The sequence below is a fragment of the Pollachius pollachius genome (genome assembly GCF_949987615.1).
Source record: "Pollachius pollachius genome assembly, chromosome: 18".
In the NCBI taxonomy this organism is placed as follows: domain Eukaryota; kingdom Metazoa; phylum Chordata; class Actinopteri; order Gadiformes; family Gadidae; genus Pollachius; species Pollachius pollachius.
In genome coordinates this window covers 18,216,443-18,226,422 of record NC_136951.1, presented here as the reverse complement: position 1 = coordinate 18,226,422, position 9,980 = coordinate 18,216,443, and positions in this window count along the sequence as shown.

The window sequence follows — 9,980 nt, the reverse complement described above, 5'->3', positions numbered from 1 at the left end:
GCTTGAGGACTGTGCAGATAAAAAGGCAAACATCAATCGATTTGCCGCAGATTTGTCAGACTTGGTAATATCGTGCTGCTCATGAAAAATTCAAACGATAACATTTAACTGCATCTCACATTCCAGCAGAGATGCAGGAGAATGGCTGAACAGCTCATCGCGCTGGGACTTGCTCATCAGTGATCAGCAGTGACGTCTTTGTTTACCATGCTTTCCCGGTGGCTGTTTTTGTGCTGTATTTGGAACTGGCGAGACTTGTTTAACATTCTCATTAAGTGTTTGAACCTCATCCAGGACTCCAACGAATGTTGTTGTTGTTTTTTAAACGTCACACGCCCGTCACTGTAGGCCTCGACGTATTTAGCTCGAGACTACTTCTGAAGAAGCAGGTGTTAGAAGTTTAGAGGATATAAGTGGGAAAAAGTGGGATGCGTCAACCTCATTAAAGTCGGCCATCTTGTTGACTTCCAAAAAATAAATTCAAATTTGGCCCTCGTGCCAAATGAATGCCAACATGTTCAATGGCAGATCGGGAGTGCTAATACACATCTGTCGGATTAGTACGCTCCCCAAAGCACACGCTAACACTCTGTCATGAGGGGAAGGGAGAGAGTCTTTTTTATCAAACTCTACTCCCCCCTGACCGAGGGAACGGGGCCCCACTCCCGCCTCACAGAGAAACACTGCGCCCTGCAGGCTGGCAATTGTCGGCATTATACGTTCACGTTTAACGTGGTTTGAACAGGGGTGGGAGGGCAGAGGAATGACTTAACGTCGGGGGTTTGTTGGCTGGTAGTGGTCTCAAACATGTGTAGGTGTAAGTGTGAGCGGGCTTTAGGTAAAGATTTAAAAACATATAGTTGTGTTTGTGTGTGTGTGTATGTGGTTGTGTTTGTGTGAGAGAGGGCTTTAGATAAAGATTTTAAAATATATAGTTGTGTCTGTGTCTGTGTGTGCATGGGTGACTAAGCTTTAGGTCAAAACACAGAAAAAGATATCCTTGTGAGTGTCATTTGGTCGTCTGTGTGTCTTTGTGTGTGTAAGCGTGTGGTAAATACATATAAAATACTTCTGTGTCACTATGTGTGTGTGCGTGTGTCTGTGGCTGGCAGATATGTGAGTGCTTGTTCATTCTGTTTTGCTTTGTGTTTCATAGCATCGCTGCAAGACGACTGCAGCCAATTATGGAAGGGATATGTTGCTGCCCTGAAAGCGCGGTACAATGTTTTCACACAGCAGAGGATCAGGGTCGACTTCATTTGAATAATTTCAGAGGTGACATTAAGCACACATCACCACACAGCTCAGGTAGATTTGGCTTTTAAAGGCCAGGTTCCAGCATTCTGTGTACATTCCGTGTACATTATACATCATACAGTAGAGATTACACAGAAAGCAAGCCAAGTGGATATTACACTTTCTTGCTGAATATTTACAAAGAAAATGGACAATGATGACAAACTGACAATTTATGCTTTTTCCACTTCCTTGTGATTCCTTTTTGAGAAATTTCCCAGCGGGGCTCTAGGTTATTTTGTAATTTGGATGGTCCATTTTGTCCGACCATGACAACATAAAGAATGGCGACGCTGGGGTGTTTTCGCAGCACTCTTGGCAGCAGCGACACATTTATAGCTCCATTGTTGATAAAGAACAAAATGGCAGCTGCCACCTGAAGGACGCAAAGGAATCCATCGTCTTCACCTTGGGAGGCATTAGGAGCTTCCAGTGGCTTTTGCTCCGGTTTCGCAAGCAGCGCCATCGCTCACGAGGCGATGCAAGTGAGTGTAAAGGCTTTCCCAGGGACAATCTATCATATTAGGTTTGGGGGTGTGCGGGTGCGGTGATGGGAGGAGGGTTGGAGGGAAACCTTTTGGAAAATTACAGTTTAGAACAGAAAAGCAGCGATTGGATTGGATAACTGTTCCCCTTGGAACGCACGCAAGCGGGATCAGATATTGCTGGTTTCAGAAAGAGGGAAAAGGGAACTTAAGCGACCTAATTTGGACGATGTGGATAAAAGCCTGTCGATGCCACGGAAATTCAAATATATTAAAATCAGCCAGTCAGCGACTGTGAATCACTTCGCCTTTTCTAGGATGTTCTCTGACCTGAGGTGAAACAGATGCAGGAGGGGAAATACAAATGTTTATATTGATATATTAATGCTGCCATAGTACATGGACACGATAACGAAGGGAACGGCCTTGACAGGAATGCAGTCATCAAAATGAAACACAAGCAGGAACGTGTTTATTCAAATCATCCGTTAGCACGTGTAATGTACAACGACTTTCGCACAACCCTTTTAAACGGTCCTGTTTACAGCTGTCTGTCTGTCTGTGTGTGTGTGTATGTGTATGTGTATGTGTATGTGTGTGTGTGTGTGTGTGTGTGTGTGTGTGTGTGTGTGTGTTCGCGTGCGTGCGTGTAGACCAGTTCATGAATCTCTGAGAGGGGTTTCACGTTTAGAATTACATGACAATCTCCATGCACACCGAACTCTGTTGTTTTGCATCATTGATTGCGTGTTGCCCTTTACCATGTTACCATGTTGCTTGTAAGTGTGTGTGCATGTGTGTGTGTTTGTTGCGTTGCATGATGGGAGTGCATGCCTGTCTGCACTTGTAGTTCTTGGCTCATGCCATCCAGAAATCATTCACAGCTAACTGCACTCCGATTCAATGTATGTCAGCCTGGGGGGGGGGGGGGGAAGTGTGTGTGTGTGTGTGTGTGTGTGTGTGTGTGTGTGTGTGTGTCTGTGTGTGTGTGTGTGTGTGTACGCAGTACCTGGTGGAGTGCAGTAAACTCCCCTGAGGGGTTGTTTGTTTGTGTGTGTGTGTGTGTGTGTGTGTGTGTGTGTGTGTGTGTGTGTGTGTGTGTGTGTGTGTGTGTGTGTGTGTGTGCGTGTGTGTGTGTGTGTTCCAGCTGTCCACTCACATCCATCTATTATTTGATGAACAAACTTCACGAGTGTGTCTGACCAGTAACCCGAGGGGTTTGGCCCATCACTCACTCTTTCTTGCCCACTCCGTCCATGCATCCCACACACACACACACACACACACACACACACACACACACACACACACACACACACACACACACACACACACACAATCGCTCCCTCTTTCTCTTGCACTCTTCTCTTTTACAGTCTGCTGCTATTCCCAGGAACCAAAATTCACCCAAAAGAAAAGAAAAATGGATAACAAGTGTGGTGAGGTAAAAACACATTGCTAGTGACAGCGACTGTTGTCACTGCGGTTTTGTTTTTTTGGGCGGTCGCAAAAGAACATGATGTTGAACCAGTGCGGTGGCCCCATCGGCGAGAGAGCTCGCTGGTTTCACCGGGTAGACAGAACATACCTTGTGGGTACCAGTTGTTTTTATCCAGCCTGTGGTGCTTTGAGAAGATGTCCTTCCCTCTTTCATTGCCTCTCTTCATCCACGAGCTGTCCACGAAATACCTGTACAAAATATACAGCAAGAACGCCTGTTGTATTAATACCTGGACATCATGATTAAGTGTTGGGTGAGGGATTTCAGTTTCCCCTTGTTAGCTTAGCTTAGTAACACCTCATCCTTTCTGTTGTTTTCCTTTTTTCTTTCTAGTTGCCTAAGTGTCATTTTCAACAGTATAACTGCTGCAGTTGTCAATGTGAATGGCTAGTAAAGCAAAAAAAAAAGAAAAACAAGTAAAAGCTTGGCTTAGCTTAAAGTTAGCAATAGCTAAGGCACAAGAATTCCACACGGCGTAGGTAAGACTACCTATGCAGATGAGTAAATGTGTAACTTTCCATTCCTTGGTGGATAAGATTTATTTCAATACAAAAGGTGTTGACACAGCTCTGGGAATTTGCTGTGGGAAAGTTAATTAACAAAAGCTTTTGTGCTGTCTTTTCCAGTCTGTTCGGAAATAACACCTGCTAGTGACAAAAGAGAAAGGGTGAGTGGGTGATGGAGAAAATAGCAAAGTGTGCTTGGCAGAAGTTTCAGTGCGAGCTCACATTAACCTCAACCAGGTTTTTTTTGCTGCCGATAATTAACGTGAACTGAACACTGTAGAGTGTTTCTAGCAACACAGATGAAATGCTGCACTTTAATGTATACAGCTCCTGCTCTTCCTCTGTAATGAATATATATGTTGTACCTTTATGCTAAAAATGAAACAAAGTTGTGCTTTCACTTGGAAACGGTCTTCGACTCACCATAGCCTTCTATGCCTATGTTCTTTAATTTACGGGGTGAAGGAATAACAGGCATTTCAAAGAGTTGCCTTTTTCCAAATGATTAGTTAGACTTTGCTTCATTCCCTTGAGTTTGACCATGTTTGACTCATGTGAACTTGAAAGTGAAGTGATTCTTTGATGGCTTTTCTCACCACCGTCAAAATTATTGGTCAGCTTTCATGAAAGAACAACATGATCTCTTTAAGCATTTTCATGTGTCCCCCTGATTTTGAATCGTATCTACCTGACACAGTACACAGAATGAGATCTTCCACCCACATCTTCAGACTATAATTGCTGACCTTTTTTCTCTGCTAAATTGGAAGGGAACATAAGCATAGAGAATGAGTCTAGGTTTCTAAATAGAAAACAAACATAAGCACTCTGTGCAGAAGAGAGAGACACACACACTTCCTGGGTATGTATGTGCATCGAAATCTAGATTAGTCGCATTTCATTAAAAAAATACACAAACTACATATGCACACACACACACACACACACACACACACACACACACACACACACACACACACCATGTTGTGCATTTATGGTCACCGAAAACAGCATGTCTGGATGTTTTTTCATGAAAACATATCGTATTCTCTTTTATCCTTGGAGCCTCCTCTGGGCGTCAAATTAATAGAAGCAGGAAGCTTTGCAAATCCCACCGGTGTAGGCCTTCCGGTAACAAGCTCACTGACTAATTTTAGATCGTTTTGAAGGAAAGGTCAGAGTTCAAGAGTTCACCGGCTCGGTTAAGTGTTCTTCAAAAAACAGGTTTCCAAAATAAATGAAGTTAAATGAGATAGTAAATGATGAAAGGCAAGCGCGGGGATTGAAATACCACGCAACAACGAAAGCTGTAGTAATCTACGACTCCTAGGATTTTACTTTGAGCTAAAGGTACTGTGTAAGAATCAGCAATAACTAGTCATTACTGGCCCCTTTGGCCGGTAAGTGAACTGCAGCCTATTCAAGCAAGAATTAAGAAAATTGAAGCGCAAGCTCTGTGGGTTTGAGGCAATAACAATCATAAACTTCTTTTGTTATAATCAAAAATCAAAATTCTTCAAATTATAGAAAGCATATTTTTTTAAATTGAGAAAATACATTATAAAATAAGATACATTTTTCCCATTGTTTTTTCTTGGCTAGTTTTAAATGTAATATAAATCTGCCAACAGACTATTCATGCAAAATATTACATTGGCCAATTAAAGGGATTTATGCGTGTACAAATCCAACCTGTATCCCTTTAATGTGCAGTTGAAATGGTCCATCTTCTAAAACTCTCCCTCATTCATAGTGATAGTTTCTGGATAAACAGTTGAACAGATGTTGTGGACTGGGGTTTCCTAAACCATTAATTCCTTAATGGGGAGCCTCAAACTAAGCTACTGGAAGCTATATTCTTATATAAGAGAGTACAGCTTCCAATGTGTGTTGGGAAATAACTCACGGTCGGGAGCATCAACTCCACTTCCAGAAAAAAATGTGCAGCGAGGTTGGACCATTGATTTCCAAATCGTACCGATGGAGAACACAAAACCCAGATCAATGACATCCCTGCTACAACTTTTCCACACGATTTCACACAAACAGAGTTGATACGTTAAAGAGCACAAATTTTGCATGATGGCTCCCCTGTCACTGAAGATATAGGGTGGAGAACATGTACACTAATGTGTTGGCATGTGTATGATGTGTGAAAATTATCCATCCTGTAAACCCTAGAAGAGAGACAGGGAACACTCAACAGTAAAAATAGCTGTTCTAGTTTGGCGCATCATGCTTCTCACCAAGATCCTTGTGAGGCAGTTCTTCAGAGTCTAATGGAGCTTTTGATTGTTTGTGGTTTGTTGGAGGGTCCCCATTAGCTGAGAACTACTGCAGTCAGCAAGTCTTCCTGGGGTTCACATATAACACACAACACGATAACAACGTTAAAAGAAATAACACTGCAGAGTGCATTGCATTGCACCAGATGTCGAAGCTGAGCCTTGGGAAGATAAAAAACACAGCCTTGTAATGGAGAATGGCCATGTTTTGAAATGTTTAAAATACTAAAATCAATCCTTGGAAATTGGTTTTTATAGGGTTTTCGAAATTCTGATGTCCTCATCCTAGAAGATGATTTGACGACAAAATAGCAACAATCGCTAATGTAATGTATAGAAGGGTGTCATCAGCATAACATGAAGATCAGTGGTGATTCAGAAGCGCACAGAGACAAAACTATAGAACCAAGGTTGTCAAACTCGGCCGTTATACAAGACAAGTGAGGCAGCCCCAGAAAAACAGCAGGTATTGAAGCCGTTCTTAGTGTATTGTGGCCAGTCAAAGGCTGCTTCAGTGCTTTAAGAGAACCATTGTACTGCAAATACGAATGGCAGGAAGGCGTCAAAAAAAGTTCTTTGATTCCCATATCAAAGTTCTCGATGGGCGTCATAAAAATCTCTGGGACCGGAGGGATTCTGGAACAATGTGATGGCTTGAATGAACAATCGGATACGTTTCTGATCTTTTAGGATAGCATTTCTGGTCACTGATGCTGGCAAGCCTGTGGATGTAAGAGCATGAAGAAAATAACATAATGGGAATGCATGGACTATTTGCTCTCTCCGAGTAAATATTTACAATTCAAATCAAATGTGTCTTTGAGGAACACATTTCTCTTCTCATATTTAGGATTATGAATGAGGCTCATTAGACTCAAAGCAATTACACTCCTGTTGATAGACACTATGGCAAATGCCATTTTCATGGAAAGGAATGAGGCTGCCGCTTCTCCAAACCCATTTAACACAGTTGGGAAGTGAGTACATCACCTTTAATAACCTAATACTTGAGAACTGAAAAAAAGCAGCTCAAGTGTTTGTTGTTTGCTCGACTGATTCATGCTATGCTTTAGTTTTCTTGGAATTACATAGCAGGAGTTGAGATGCAAAGAAAAAAGTGATGGTACTATGTCCTGCATGATAAAGCCTTTGATTCGCATTAATGAAATGGAAACGTAAAGCCTGTACTTGGAGGGCTTTTTTTATATATACACGCGTGTTGCTTGTAACTGTATAGTGTTGGGTTATGCTACCTACCTGGGTTGGTAGGTAGCATTGCAGCTAACATACCAGGAGCTTTGTGGAGGCCTAATGAAAACTCAGAAGCAAAGACAGGGTGCCTTAGTGATTACTTGGTAAAATATATCTGCCGCTTCAGGTGGGAGGCAGTAGGAAGAGCTGGTGAAAGGAGTAGGCAGTAGAGATGGACTGTGCGAGTGTGTGTGTGTGTGTGTGTGTGTGTGTGTGTGTGTGTGTGTGTGTGTGTGTGTGTGTGTGTGTGTGTGTGTATGTTTAGAAGTGTGCCAGAGAAGTGAAGAGTGCAAGATAGAGTCTCCCATATACTGCACAATAAGCCCTTTTTATTTTATCATTAAGTCTGTATATTTAATAATTTATTATCCACCTCCCATCATTTCTTCATGTTCTACTTCTCTGGCCACTAGTTCCAAGTACGCTAAGACACATGGGCCCCTGGGTCTGGAACCTATAGGGCCTTGTGCAAGGGAGGAAGCGGCTCTTAATGTCAGACTTGTGCAACATGAATCAGTCCTGTTCTACAGGCCGCGACAAGAACAATTGTTTATATTTAGAAGGTGGTATCTCTTTAAGCTCCCTTATCTCTCTCTCTCTCCTGATAGAAAAGCAAGAGCACAACAATTAACATTTTAAAAGGTAATATTCTCTATAGAATGGTCCCGTCCCGTTTTGCACAAGGCTTATACTTTTACAGTAAACGTCTTACTGCATAGGGTTTTTATGTGTAGGGTGCGTGTATGAGTGTGTACGTGTGCGTGTGCGTGTGTGTGTGTGTGTGTGTGTGTGTGTGTGTGTGGAGTACGGAATGAAGGGTTTATGGTTCAGGGCATAATCCTTTATATATGGTTGGAGATTAGGAAGAAAATGATGAAAAAGCAGCGCAAGACATCTGAAGAGTTCTGAACCGTGTTATAATAAACGAGGTGAGGTGGGGAAATAAAGGCAGGCGAATCGGGAACACAAAGACGAAAAAAAAAAAAAGATGTGTCGGATGGATTTCGTAAACTCAGTTCTTTGCTAATAGTGATGGCCTGCGATTGCCGACACCTTCTCGCACGGTCCACCCCGGGACTCACGGTCTGAGCGAGGCACCACTGTCACATCAGCCGGTGGTTCCAGGAGCACGGGGAGGAACGGCTGAGGATAGCGGAGGAGGACATATCTCGTCACATCTGCAATGTGCAAATAAGATGAGACATGCAAGTCTCCAAGTCGAAGCCAGAACAAACTATTCCCACTTGGAGACACGTGCTTCTTACGAGAAAGTACAAAAAGGACAAAAAAAGCTCTGTGTCTCCGGCTGTTGCTAGGGAAGGAAGCTTCATCTACGCTGTCGGTTATCAGATATATATTGTTTATTTATACATGCAAAGATAAGCCTGTGTAGATGTATGCACAGGCACATACATTTGAATAATATATTCCACTGTGTTAATAGCAACCTCGCATTGAGAGAAATATATAGCTCCCATACTATAAATAAACCTCTCTCTCACTCTCGAAATATACTCTGTTTGCAGTATAACCCATATTGAAAGAAAAACGGACAAACAAGAACATATGCATAATATATATAAACATCACACAATCATCCCTATCCAATATCGACTTCAGGTGTCAGATGGCCATCGTGTACACACAGCGCTATAAAACAAACAGGAAATATCACTCACCCACACACACACACACACACACACACACACACACACACACACACACACACAGACACACATACACACCTACCTCCCGGATCCTTTCATGTGTACATCATTCAGACCATGATGTTGGCGCATGGGCGAAGTATCGTGTACAGCAAGACCACCATACTTACAGTACATCCAGCCAAGCACCCCCCATTCCACAAACACAAACACACGCACACACACACACACACCCACACACTTTGTACTGGCCTGCCAGGTTTAAACATTGATTGAGACCGCTCGCCTTCTTATCAAAGCGCCGCGACTCATTCTAGCTTGACACGAGACACTTGCATTAACAACGTGCATTAACAACCCCACCCCCATCCCCTCCTGGTGGGAACAACATAAAGACTCAGCGGACGCCAACAGCAGGTGAGTTTCTGTGTTTCCTGCCTAGCCCTGGCGAGGAAACACGTTACGCTCGCTACGAGGATACGGCCTTCCCGCTGTCTCCCGGGTGACACGCATCGAGAAGCAGCCATCGCACACATAATGTAATGTACTAAAGTGCAGGCAATAAACAAGGTTCAGAGACGTTTCATATTTGGTCATTTTTATTGCCTGTGGCTGATAAGGATGTGCCCGCCATGCGTGTTTCAGTGTAGTTGAGCTACGCACACACAGACACACACACACACACACGTGCGTGCGATTTACACTTGATTTGCTTCCAACGTCTGGTTCACAAATTACATTTTCCCGCCGCGTTTCCAATCTCGCGATTACTTAATCTGCATATATCCTCACAGAGCGATAACTAAAAGGGTATGTTGGAGACGAAAATTAGGTCAAAGGAGCAGACGGGGAGGCGACCAGGTGTCTACCGATTCAGACGAGTCAACGTTGTGCAAATCTCATCGCCATTTCAATTTGAACATGGATTTCCCTCGGTTTGATTTGATTGACGGGCCTCTGGAAACCGTTCTCAGCAGTGAGTCTATAGT